Genomic DNA, 14,460 nt, shown 5'->3' on the forward strand with positions numbered 1-14,460 from the left:
ATTATTGAACTCAATATTGAGTCTGGAGGGCTGCAGGTTCCCCAGGTGTTGTTCTTCCAGCTTGTGCTGGTGATCTCCCCCCATCACTGCCTCAAAGTTTATAGTCCCCCAGGCCCGCACAGCTCGCTTCTACCTCCTTCGAAAAATCCACAACAGGGCTGCCCAGGTAGACCGCCCCTCTCTCCACCTCTATCCACCTATCTTCTCCTTTATCCATCTTCTATCCACCTCCCCCTCTCTCCCTATTTATTTCAGAATCCCCTTGCCCTCCCCCATTTCTGAAGAAGGGTCTAGGCCCGAAACGTCAGCTTTCCTGCTCCTCTGATGCTGCTTGGCCTGCTGTGTTCATCCAGTTCTACACCTTGTTATCTCAGATGATCCAGCATCTGCAGTTCCTATTATCTCTGCCCAGGTAGATCCATTGTTTCAGCCTGCTCCTGCCTCTGGTCCGGTCCCTGCCCACACATATCTGTGATTCCTCTGACACTTTACACCAGTTTCAGAATTTCCAGTCTGCAGGCTCCAGCCGCCTTGTCTTTACCAGGGACATGCAATCCCTTTACACATCCACCCCCCACCAGGACGGTCTCAGGGCTCTCTGCTTCTTCCTGGAGCAAAGGCCTGAACTGTCCCAAGCTACCACCACCCTCCTCCGCTTGGCCGAGCAGTCCTCACCCTGAACAACTTCTCTTTTAGCTCATCTCATTTTCTTCAGGTCAGAGGGGTGATCATGGGTACCTGCATGGGCCCCAGTTATGGCTGTCTCCTCATGGGGTACATGGAACATTTCTTGTTCCAGTCCTATTCCAGTCCCCATCCATAACTCCTTCTCCAATATATTGATGATATCATCGGTGCTGCTTTCCTCTCTTGTTCAGAATTGGAAAAGTTCACCATTTCACTTCCAATTCCCATCCTGCCCTCACTTTCACCTGGTCTATCTCTGACTCCTCCCTTCCCTTCCTCAATACCTCTGTTTCCATTTCTGGGGACAACTGGCCACTAATATCCACTATAAACCCACTGACTCCCACAGCTACCTGGACTATAAATCCTCACACCCTGCTTCCTGTAAAGACTCCATTTCATTCTCTCAGTTCCTCTGTCTCTGTCACATATTTGACAAGGTAGCCTCTGATATGTCCCCCTTCTTTCACAACCGAGGATTCCCCAGCACCGTTGTCGACAGGACGCTCAACTGGATCCGACCCATTTCCCGCACTTCAGCCCTCATCCCCCCTTCCCTCCCGCAACAGCAATAGGGTTCCTTTTGTCCTTACCTACTATCCCACCAACATCCACATCCGGAAGATCAGCAGCCATCATTTCCGCCACCTCCAGCGAGATGCTACCACCAGACATATATTCCCCTCTCCTCCCTTGTCCACCTTCTGCAGGGACTATTCCCTCCAGGACACCCTGGTCTACTCTTCCTTCACTCCCAAAAACCCCCACAGTCTCACGGCACCTTACTCTGCAACTGCCAAAGGTGTAACACCTGCCCATTTACATTCTCCCTCCCCACTATCCAAGGGCCCAAACATACCTTCCAGGTGAAGCTGCACTTTACCTGCACTTCACACAATCTAGTCTACTTCATTCGCTGCTCACAATGTGGTCTCCTCTACAATGGGGGACTGAAGCATAAACACGGTGATTGCTTCACAGAATGTCAACATTCTGCCACAAAAAAAAGCACCCTAAGCTTCCAGTTGCCTGCCACTTTAACACACCACCCTGTTCCCTGGCCAACATCTCTGTCTCAGGCTTGCTGCAGTGTTCCAGCGAAGCTCAGTGCAAGCTGGAAGAACAACACCTCATTTTCCACTTGGGGACCCTGCAGCCCTCAGACTCAATATTGAGTTCAATAATTTTAGGGCCTGAACTCCCCCATGTCCCAGCCCCCTACCCCACACACCAGGTCTTGTTACCACATAGCCTGCCATTACACACTACTTATTGTTAGTCACTAACAGTCCCCATTAATAGCTATTCACCCTCCCAGCCAGATCGTTATCCACTCCTCTGTCTGTCCAACCGTTCTCTCTCTTTTGGCTCCATCCCCACCTATCGTTTACTCCTTATGCCCTCCCCTCACCCTATCTTCTGCATACAAACTGGCATTTTCCTGGTTACCATCAGTTCTGAGGAAAGGTCACTGGACTTGAAATATTAACTCTGATTTTTCTTCACTGATGCTGCCAGACCTGCTGAGTCTTCCCCATAATGGGTTATTCAAGAGATGACATTACCTGCAGTGCAGTGCTGCCTTAGTATTCAGCCTCAATATAGCCAACTCAAATCTTTGGATTGTGATTTGAATCCAGCCACCAATTATATTACCTCGCAGCCAAGGCTGAGATCACACCATGCTACTGCATACAGTCATCCAATACAGATTATATTGAATTACTTTAATATACCATTTATGAATTTTATTATTACACTCCTGATGTTGTGATGTGCTGCTATTCCTAAGATATAGTATTTTAGCAATGTATTTTCCACTTTCATTGTGTCAAAAGCGTTTTCATTATGGGCCTGCACTATTGCACTTTACATTCCGCAATATTTTTGTACTAAAGTGTGTTTAGTAGTTTGGCAATGCGCCGAAGGCATTATTTTTCGTGCATAAATAAGTGCTACTTTAGCAATGTATTAATTTTCTTTAAGAACGACGTAAAACTTTTAGAACTTGTTAGACACGATGTCCCATAGAAACTTCGTGTCATCATTTTTTAATGAAGATCACGATTTGCAATTTGTGATACTGGTGTCCTCATTCTATGTGGATCACTGTTCACTGTTGTAACTCTTCTACAGCAAGATTTCACCTTACCTGTATCAATGGAGGAAGTGGAGGGGCTTGCGGTTTGTCTATTGGATTGATTTTATTGTTTTTCATTCTCATATTCCGTTTCTGCAATACGATGTTGTTCAAAAAAACAAAATATTATCCATGGATTCCCAGATCCGTGAGATTCAAATCAGCATCACACTATAAATGCATCGGATTAGTTACTTGCATTCTTCCATAAATTTGCTGCCTCCGCAATGTTTTGCTTTCAACTTGTTTGCTTTCTCGAGAAAATTGTTCCGCGTGTGCAGGCTGAAAAGAAAGGCAAACGCGTTTTCTAAATGTTTCTGGCGACACCTCCTGGGCAGCGCATATTGCATACACGTTTGACTTCAAAGTTCATTTAACAGACGTTGTGGGCAATATGAGAGGCGCCATGTCACTTGGTGTAGTTAAGACAGAGATAAATTCTTGATTGGCAAGGGAATCGAGGGTTACAGGAGAAGGCAGGAGAATTGGACTGAGAAACAGATCAGCCATGGCCGAATAGTGTTCCTATGTCTTACGGTCTAAATCATAAGCATATTTTAATGAACTTTCTTTCATCAATAACTAGCCTGTGAATGGATTTTATCCAGGAAGATTATCTTAATCCAGAATGAAAGTATTTCACCCATTTACTTTAATTCTAACTGCACTAAAGTACTTCTTTTCATTTCACCTTTTGCATCCCACCTTTTTCTATCTGAACCTTGTTACAAAATATCAATTTCAAATATGTTAAAATATCGTTCCTATTAACTTATTTTGTTTTTAATTTTCATTTTATTTACGTAAGAACATTTTCTTTAGAAACACGGGAGTGTACCTGACTGAACCTGCTTTCATGGTGTATTCTACAACACTGACGGACAGCTGACAGGGACACACCGGTGATTACGTTTCATTCTTTGGTTCTATGACTTTCTCTCCAGACAAAACCCAAACTGTTTACTGAATTTGTTAACAGCCTACACCGGTGGTCTTCTAGAAGACTCTGATCCCATTCAAGTAAAGATGTTTCACCTGAACTGCCTTCTTCCTCCTAACCTTTTTAAATTTGTGTCATTTTGTTATTCAAAGCATTCAATATTTTACACAATTGGAATGGACTAATTTGTCAATTTCTTATTTTTGTTATCTTGAAACAAAAACACTTTAAAAACACACAATTTCTTTAACTTTTCCAAATAACATAACACATCTGATACCCAAAATAGCTTTCTTGCACACCTCTTCACACTTTTAAGAACACAAATAACGTGACTATAAGGTAACTGGATTCTTCAGATGGTGTTTATGCATGAATGTTATTTACTGTTTTGATTATTATTGTATTCCTCTGTTTAATTAATTTGTCTAAAAATCTAATGAACACTTTGCTAATGATTTAATTGATTTGGCTGTGTTCTGTTCTCTCATCTATTTTCTTATTTCTGCATTATTTTACACTTGTTCACATTGAAATGCACAAATCACTCAGATTTACATCACTATGAATGTAGCTGTATTCTTCATTATTTGCCCTACAAATGGTTTTAATACAATTTGCAAATGTTGACATTTTGCTTATTCTTATCTTCAGCCAAGTCATTAATACTTTGTTTATAAAAAATAAGATCTCAAAGCCAGCACTTGGGATATTTCATTCTTTCCAGCCTGAAAAGTTCCCATTCATAGCTACCTTCAGTTTTCCGTCCAGCTGTGCTTTGACCTGTAGTCCATAACTCCAAACTTTGGTCATTAATCATTAATGTGAAATCATGGCATAACCATTCAGTGAATTCAAAATATGATAGGTCCATTGCCCATTATGTCAGTAATACCAGAAAAGATTTAGGAGGCTAGTTAAACATGCCTTTTTTTCCTGAATTCATGGTGACTGTCCTTTTCCAATGAATAGATAATAGATTTTGCCATTTTATAATCATGTTTACTTCCGAGGAAGACTAATCACAGGAAGGACTTCACCTATTGAATCTCTCAAATGTATTCAGAGGTTTTCTATATAAAAAAAGCTTCACAGATATCTCAATCCCTCTTTTAATAATTAAATTTTGTTAGACAATTTTCAGGCTTCAGAAATCCCTTTCAAATTTAGTAAGCTTATGAAAATATTTGCTTAAAGTTTATTCATTTCAGTCCCATTTCATACTAATTAAATTCATTTGCTTTAACTTCATACATAGATATATCATCTGATAATTCTGTATCATTTACCTTGTCTCTGCTGTTTCTGAAAAAAAGTGATAAAAAATGTAGTTGCCACTCTTAGCTCCATATCTGTGCAGAATGTAGTTACTACATCCAGCTTATTTGCTAACTGTAAACTATACTTTGATCAGTCATAAAACAGCATTATGAACTTATTTGCAGACTTCTTTTTCCCAGGTGGTTGATATATATAATGGATACGGAGAGGACTCATGTGAGCATCTATTTTTCCTTAACCTTTAAAGTACTGAAAAATAATGGTTATGAAGATTTATCTTTGATGTGTTCATATGCTTTCATTCTATGCAATTTACCAGTGAACAAAGCTGTTGCATCTATGTCACTGAGTGGTGTGAATGAAGTCTTTCCACTGATTAGTTATAGCAGGTTCATGAAGCATCATGGTGTTAGTGTAGTACCTGTGCCAATAGCAGTGGGTTCTGAGCACTTCTCAGTGCCAGGAATCTCCTCATACTGATTGAATGTCAGTGATTTTGCCAACACTCTAGGGTTTTGAGTGGTGTTTGGACACATTCACTGGAAGTGAACAAATGCATTTGAATTCATCAATCCTAGTATAGTGAGGCTGTCTTTGGTGTGAATTCCCCTCAATAATTTGATACACATAATTCGGACATATTTAGTAATTTTGTTCAGAGAATACTAGTCAATTGTGGCAAGTAACAGTGTCATGTTTTGGCTGCAATCATTGATTGCAGGAAATGTAGATGAGATACTAAATCATGTAAGATAATCAAAACCTTTGGAAGAATGCAATATCGATTTCATTTAATGAATGAAATATGGAGCATCGGATGAGGGTTAAGGTTAACTGTTGTAACTTTCAACAATAGCCAAGCATGTACACTTGGTACTGAGTGCTCACTCCATAAAGATCTTTTGTTTCTCATTGGATATTTATTTGTTTTTGTGTTTTATTTTCTACTTTGTCAACTACCTTTAGAATGGTTGTCAACAGAGCATGCGGTTGGACAATATTGTAGCAATATGACCTAAACATAACGTTGTGATTTTGCTGAACAGCATACAATTATCAACATTGTTTATATTGATATGTTTGTGTGCTTTTTCTGTTGATGTTTGCAGAGATTCAGCAGTCAGTGCTGGTCAGTAACAAGATTTTGATTTGTGACAAAAAACCTGAATGAAAGAAAATATTTCTCGCAATTTTGTTAGAAAATGCATTTAAAAGACTACACAATCCAGTTAATCTATTGTCCTTTTCATGAGAAACTGAAGGTTTCCCTAATTCTTCAATGAAAACTTGTGAGAAGCAGGGAACACACCTTTGTAAACTGGATGAAAGTTAGTTCTGTGGCATAACTCCCAGCACTCTCTATACAACACAATAGTTGGAGGTCATGTGTTGCACTGCCTATCTGCAATGTCAAGCTGACATTTTCACCTACTTTAAGCACATGGTTTCTTATAATCATTCAAATTAGAATTTACCATCATAGCATGTGATTGATGCTGGTGAAGAAAAACTGTACATGATAACTCAATGCCAGTAATCAGATTCATGCTCACAGGGAAGTAGGAGCATCCGTGGATATCATAATGGTCTTGATATGTGATCCACTACCTTAACACTACATGCAACATAATAATATTACACTATCCAATCATTTCTTTTATCAAGTGTCACATTGAAAGTGATTCCATTGCTTTATCAAGAACTTTATGTTACGATTCAGACTGTAAATAATCAGTCAGCAATATAATCCACAAATAGAACTGAAGTATAATATAGAAACACTAAGAGTCATCTCAATATGTGAATTTAAATTAAAATGTCATTTAACTTAGTAATGTTTTACATTGTTCTGAGACATCAAAAACTGGAAAGTATATTTTAATCGTATCTTGCTCCTTTAATAAGGTCATAGAATCATAGACACCCACAGCACAGATAAAGGTCTTTTAGTCCACTAAGTCTGCACTGGTCAAAAACAACCAACTTTCTATTTTTGTCCTATTGTCCAGCTATAGATTTGACTGTCTTGTCATCTCAAGTGCACATCTGAATACTTCTTAAATGTTATGAGGGTTACTGCCTGTACCACCCTGACAGGCACTGAGTTCCAAATTTCCACCACCCTTTGAGAGAAAAAAAATTCTCCTCCCATTCCCTTTCAATTTCCTTTGCCTTAAGTCTATGCCATCTGGTCATTGATCCCTCCACCAAGGGGAAGCATTTCTTCCTATTTACCCTTTCTATATCCCTCATTATTTTATACATCTTAATCATTTCACCCTCAGTTTCCTCTGCTCTAAGAAAAACAATCCAGTCTGTCCAATCTGTCTTCATAAATAAAACTCTCCAGCCCGGGCAACATCCGGTAAATCTCTTCTGCACTCTTTCCACTGCCGTCACATCCCCACCATTTAATATGGATTCCAGAACTGCACTCAATACTCTACACAGTTCCAGCATAAATTTCCTACATTTAAACTCTATGCTCGGTTAATAAAGTCAAGTATCCCATATGCCTTCTTAACCACTTTATCTGGTAACTTCTTTCCATATTTTTCAGTTCTTTTATTTTTCCCCAAAAATGTTTTATTTATAAAAGTGTGTAAAATTACTTTATAAAACAATTCAATTTGAAAATTATAGAAGATGGGGCAGCATGGTGATTCAGCGGTTAGCACTACTGCCTCACATGCCAAGGACCCAGGTTCAATTCCAGCCTCAGGTGACTGTCTGTGTGGAGTTTGCACATTCTCTCTGTGTATGTGTGCTTTTTCTTCTCCAGCAGTTCAAAGATGTGCAGGTTAGGTGGATTGGCTATGCTAAATTGCCCATAGTGTCCAGGGATTAGCCATGGGAAAATGTAGGGTTATAGGGGTGTGGGAAGGTGCTCTTTGACGGGGGTGTATGGGCTGAATGGCCTGCTTCCACACTGTATGGGTTCTGTGCAATAAAATGTAACTTTTCTCATTTTCTCTATACAGCATGTTCTTCTGTAAGAGAACTCAACACAATTGTAATAGTCTTCTTCATATACACAGCATACATTCCAAGGTCTAGGACTACGTGCTGTGGAATGCACTAAAGCTTGAGGCAGCTGCCTGTACAGTGTTTCCATCTGAATAACAGAAATGCTTCAGTAACTATTTATGTATTTAATTTTTTTTGTGAATATTTCTGCAAGAAAACAAGCAATCAATGGCCATCAATCTCTGAATGCAACTTGAACCAGAACTTTTGATCCACAGGTAAGAATGCTACTAATGCACACAGGGCATTACAGTGCAGATTGCAATATTGTGAAAAATAATATTTCTATTTGATTTCTTTAAGTTACTATCACTTGTTCCATCAGCTCTCACTTGAAAAAAAAAGTATCCTTAGCAGGGATATTAAATGGGCAATATCTGATTAATGAAACATTGTATGCCCAGTCTGACCTTCTAATCCACAATGACGATTTGGCGAGGTATTAATAGACAGCCAATTATGCATTGTTCATTTTGCATCCCTGCCAATTGGACGTTCTGGAAACTACCTCAAAGCATATTTTGTTCCTTTTTAACTTCTGATATTTTACATTTTCAGCTGAAATATAGTTTTATTAATTAACTTTATTAATTCTGCTTTTTCCTCAACTGCTCCACTTACCATCTCTAATAGGGACACTTGCTGTTTTGGCTCCAGTTAAAGATATTCACAGAACCAGAATTTAGTCCAATATTGTGATTTTATTTTGCCTGTCCCAACCCTCTTTCCACATAATGATCTTCCTAATCTTCTCCTCCTCAAACGATCTAGCCATTCCAAGATCATGACCATTCAATGCTTTATTCAAAACAGGGCCTGATCCTTAAATGCTTAATGAAATATTTGAAACACATTTCTGAGTATACCACAGATAACAAAGTGTAGAGCTGGATGAACACAGCAGGCCAAGCAGCATCAGAGGAGCAGGAAAGCTGACGTTTTGGGTCTAGACCCTTCTTCAGAAATGATTTCTGATACCTTTTTGTCTCTGTCTTCTATAAAATGTGCCTTTTCTCAGCAAGCTCAACATTTATTAAGTTAAACTATTAAAATAAATGGTAAGAGAAAACATTTCTGGAATCCTGCACACTCAGCATCGAGTTTCAAGTGATCTGATGCCATTGTGACATAGTTCTTTACTTATTTCTAGAGTAAAGGTACATTTAACCCGTTACTCCACAGAAATGTTGGCTTACATTCTGGAACAAAATTAATTATAACTAAAATTTGGCTGATTCTAACCTGAGCCATTTTGAATATTCCATGCAGTTGTGGGCAGCATACTTTCAAATGGCCTTTCATACATTTGAGAGATGTTGAAAAAGGATGACAAAAACATTTATGGACTTCATACAAAAAGCAAATTACTGAAATGGAATTGATTTCATGAGAAATGACGTTTGAGATGTAAAAAAAGAATGATACAAATGTGTCAGGACAGTGAATATTTAAGGGTGCTTTGAAACTAGGACTGACCACTGAGTTAGCACACAAAACCAGAGTAACAGGTATGAAATTTATTTCTGCAATTTAAAAAGATTACCATCTTGACTCCACACAGATTCGCAGAACATCAACAGTTACAACAGATTGAAAAGAAATGTACATTTTAATATAGTTTGAGATTAGTTTGATGTGTACATAAAAGGAAAACAATTTCTTTTCCTGGTAGCTCCTCAACTTTCTGAGGGATTATTAAATTTATGCTGCAATTTACAACAGAGCAGGAAGAGGAGGCTACCTTGACTGGAATGGGTACCAAACTCTGCCTTGTTCTGAACCATTCACCATCCAGCCAACAGAGCCATTTGCCTCCCCTCACCGAAGGATAACTTAAGATTATTTCATAAGAGCATTGATGGTCAATGGGGTCCATGGGAGGGGTGTGGTGTTTGGATACAGCATGCAATAAGGAAAAATGCAAAAGGTAAAGAGAACACAATATCTTCAGATTTTCTGAAACTGCTTGGTATGGAAAGAAGCTGATCAAAACACAAATAACAGTTTTGATGGTCAGATCAATACTGTGGACTTTCCTTCAATTACCTTCACAGAGGAAATGAAGAAACTTGCAAAGCCTTCAAGAGATTAAATAAATTGGTTTGAATTCACTAAAGCTTAAATTATTCGTGAGGCTGGAACAGAACAAGATAGATGGTCTATGGGCTTTTACCTCATTCATTGCTTTTTGACAGTTTTGGTGAAGTAATTGGAATAGTTACCTACATGTTCATCCCATGAGTGGTGTCTCATGCTAATCCCATCAACCCAAATTAAAAAAGAAAGGCAAAAAATGATATACAGGAATTAACATTTAGAAAATTGTTTCTGATGTGTTTTACCTTTGGGAGATTTAGCAACAATAATTTTGTTAACAAACAATAAATACAATGGACAAAAAGTTTTGAGACAAGACTCCATCCCCAGCACATTCTCAATAATGTTATGAAAGTAGCTTTTAATTTAAAATAAACTTGTTAAAACTTGCAATGCTAACACAACACAGTATGATTTTAAATATCAAGTCACACTTTATTTTCATTTCATTGTTTGTTAAAACTTTTTTTATTGAAAAAAGGAAGTTATCAAAACTTGATATATTGAATGCAGCATCTCCCTGGAGGCTTTGTTACACCTATTAGCTATTGAAATCTATGTAGGTCAGCCCAGTATTTGAAATAGCAGGAAATGTGGTTACTGGTGCAGAATTGGATTCAAGTAAAAGTATACCAATCTGTTGAAAGTATGTCCCTTTCAATCTCCATCTGTTTTGTTGAACTCAATGTACATTTTGCATTTTATTCTTTGAAAAATCTTAAGAGTTATAATTGTTTTAGACTGGTTAGTCATATAATAGAAACAAGCATAGTTTACTTCTTCCAGAAGGTGAAAACAACTCAATATTGATGCCTTGAGTAATCTCTTAGTAAGGTAATAGATGATGAAAGATTAACTTGAGCTTCTAATTTTCTCACCACTTGCCTAAGGCTATGTCAAATTGCAGCATGTTAAGCCTTTCTCCTTTGTACAGAACATGAAATATAAGATTGGATTTTATGGGGTGTCCTGCCATGCTCCCGTACCCCATCTAAAACACAGTGGTGTTAATTGTTTGAAAGTTAAAATTCTACCCTACTGCACTAGGAAGTCTTGCCTTGGAGAGTTGCTGGACAATCATATGGCCAGCAACTCTGTGGACCCAACAGTGTTGATCAGGAGCAGTGCCACCATCTGAAAAGTGACGTGAATTCAGGGTCAGGGAGTTACCGAACACGGTGGGCGGGAGAACCCATGAAAGGAGGTTTTCTCCCCCTTTTCCAACACTAGTCTGTACATCTCCTGCATGGCATAGGCCTCCCCCTGCTGTGGGAAAATTACCGCGGGAGGCAGTGTGAGGTCTTTAAGTGACCATGAATTGACCATTTAAAAGGCCTGAGTAGGCTGAAAGGCAGGTTGGCCATCTAACCAGCTCCACTACTCCAAATGAAACTTGTTTGTAGATTGATAATTTTAGAAGCTGATCACTCGGATAAAACTGTTATTTTGTTTTTTATTTTCAGTCACTGTTTAAACTAACCACTGGCTTCTTTGACACACCATAACAGTCTAAGAACTATAAGGAAACATCACTTTTATAACAGCAGCAAAATATATTTCTATTGTGGCTCTTTCTAGGTTTATAAACAGCTAAAGGTGATCTGGACATTCTAATAATACGGACAAATGACTTCAAAACCTTTCACAGCATTTTTATAATTCAAGCTTAGTTGGATGAAGACGTTGCAACACAATCACTTGCATCACTAAAGACTATAAATCTCTTTAACCTTTCCATGGTATTTAGCAACTGCTACTTTCAGCCTTCACCTTCTCAATAGACTGGCCTTTGCAAATACTATTCCTCCTGCACATAAAACAAAAGAACTTAGGCAACATGACAATAAACACACAAAAGGGGAGGATTTAAAATATTTTTGTTTATAATGTATGATGTAGGATTAATTAGCTTCAATCTAACTTCACACACTAACAATATATAGACTCTCAGATGTTCTTAATGTAAGAAGCTTCAGTCTTATGTTCATATATCTGTACTTAAACATGTCAGAGTAAATACACACAGTGCTCCTAACGGACTTAGAGTGCTAGAATTGTTTACACTTGAATGACTTTAGCCACAAATACACATTTCCAATGGAGTTATTGAACAATATCATTATACAGTGCTTGTGAACAGGCATATGGCTACATGATGATCAATACGGTAACTGTATAGGGGTAAAGAGGAAACAGATATTTAGCAGTTGCAGTTAGACGATGCAAGTTTCAACTAAAGCTCACTTGTTGGCATTCTTGAACTTGAAGCTGGTGAGTAAGAGGCAAGTCCCAATCTAGGGCTTGAGCACAAAAACAAAAGCTGACACTTGAGTGCAAGACTGAGGGAGTACAGCACTAATGATGGTGTGGTCTTTCAGTTAAGACATTAAACAACATGTTCAGACTAATGTAGAAGATTCTTGGTATTTCAGTGAGGACCATGGGAGTTATTACTGAGATGATGGTCAATATCTATCCCTCAACCAATATTGCAAAAACAGATTATTATTATCATATGGCTTTTTGTGGGAATTTGCTGAGCATAAATTGGCTTCTGCAATTCTTACATTAAAACAAAGAACCTCAGACTACTGTCTTAGACCTAATGATCTTCAGCTAATTCATCAATGACCTTCCCTCCATCATAACATCAGAACTGGGGAGATTCACTGATGGTTAGACAATGTTTAACAGCATTTGTGACTCCTCTGATACTGATGTAATCCATATCCAAATGCAGTAAAACTGAACAATGCCCAGGTTTGGCAAAGTTGCAAGTGGCAAACACCATGCAAATGCTAGCCAGTGACCATCTCCAATAAGAGAGAATCTAACCATCACCGTCTGATGTTTAATGGCATTACCATCACTGAATTCCACTCCCCCCCCCACCTTATCAATATCCTGAAAGTCACTATTGACCAGAAACTGAATTGGACCAGCCATATAAATACTATGGCTTCAAAAATAGGTCAAAGGCTCAGAATTCAGCAAACAACTCACCTCCCAAATATTTATCCAATATCACATTCTCACAGGTCAGGAATCTGATCTAAGATTCTACACTCGCCTGGATGAGTGTAGCTCCAACAAAACTCAAGGAACTTGAAACCATCCAATAGAAAGCATTCCACTTATCTGGCACCTATGCACCACGTTCAATATTCATTCACTTCAACACTGATACACAGTGGCAGCAATATGTACCATCTACAAGATGCACTGCAGTAACTTACCAAGGCACCTTTGACAGCATCTTCTAAATCCATAGCCTCTGCCAGCTAGAAGGAGAAGGGCAGCAGAAGCATGAGAGTGCCATGAACTCTAGATTCTCCTCCAAATTGCTAACCATCCTGACTTGGAAATATAATATTTTTCCTTCACTGTCTCTGGTTCAAAATTTTGGATTGTCTCCATAACAGCACTGTGATTGTTCCTGTTCCCCAAGTACTGCAGCAATTCACGAAGGCAGTTCAGCGCTGCACTTTCAGGGTGATTAGGAATGGGCAATAAATGTTTGCCTAACTAGCGATGCTGACATCCCATGAATGAATAAAATAAAATAGTGATAGACTCAAAAGCCATAAAGCATCAGAGACATCCAATGATCGTAAAAAGTACCTCATGAAAAGAGGCAGCTCATATCATCTTGGAACACAAAATCTCAGCTGTTCAGTGTTCCTATTAATTAAGATCACATTGTCACTTGGATTCAGATTTGTATTTGATTGTTTGCCTAAAACATGCCAAGGAGGTTCTTGTGGTGCTGTTATTGTGTCCCTATCTCTGGGTGAGAAGGCTTATGTGCCACCTGCCTTATATGTGTGTTATTACATGTCTGAACAGGTTGATTACAATAACTAAAAAATGCAAGGTGATGAGAAGGACAATGTAAATTAGGAAATCCAGATCTACTCCAAAAATGTCTCCATCAGGCAGCCTGCTATCACTTAGGAATGAAATTCTGTAACCTCAATAAACATCAAACTGTCATCACAAAAAATGGTCATGGCTCCAAAGTAATTGTTTCCTGCCCTAAACCCCAGTTCCTAAAGACTGATCCCGCTTTCTCACTGCAGCTGAGCCTCGACCAGACTATTCACATCCTCGGTGTCATATTTCTCCCAAAGGTCATCTTCCAAATATCACCAATACCATTATTTCCACCAAAATAACATCACCTGACTCCATAATATTTCAGTTTTGAGGAAGGGTCACCAGACCCGGAACGTTAACTCTGATTTTTTTTCTTCACAGGTGCTACCAGACCTGCTGAGCTTTTCCAGCA

The sequence above is a fragment of the Rhincodon typus genome, chromosome 4 (genome assembly GCF_021869965.1).
Source record: "Rhincodon typus isolate 14 chromosome 4, sRhiTyp1.1, whole genome shotgun sequence".
In the NCBI taxonomy this organism is placed as follows: domain Eukaryota; kingdom Metazoa; phylum Chordata; class Chondrichthyes; order Orectolobiformes; family Rhincodontidae; genus Rhincodon; species Rhincodon typus.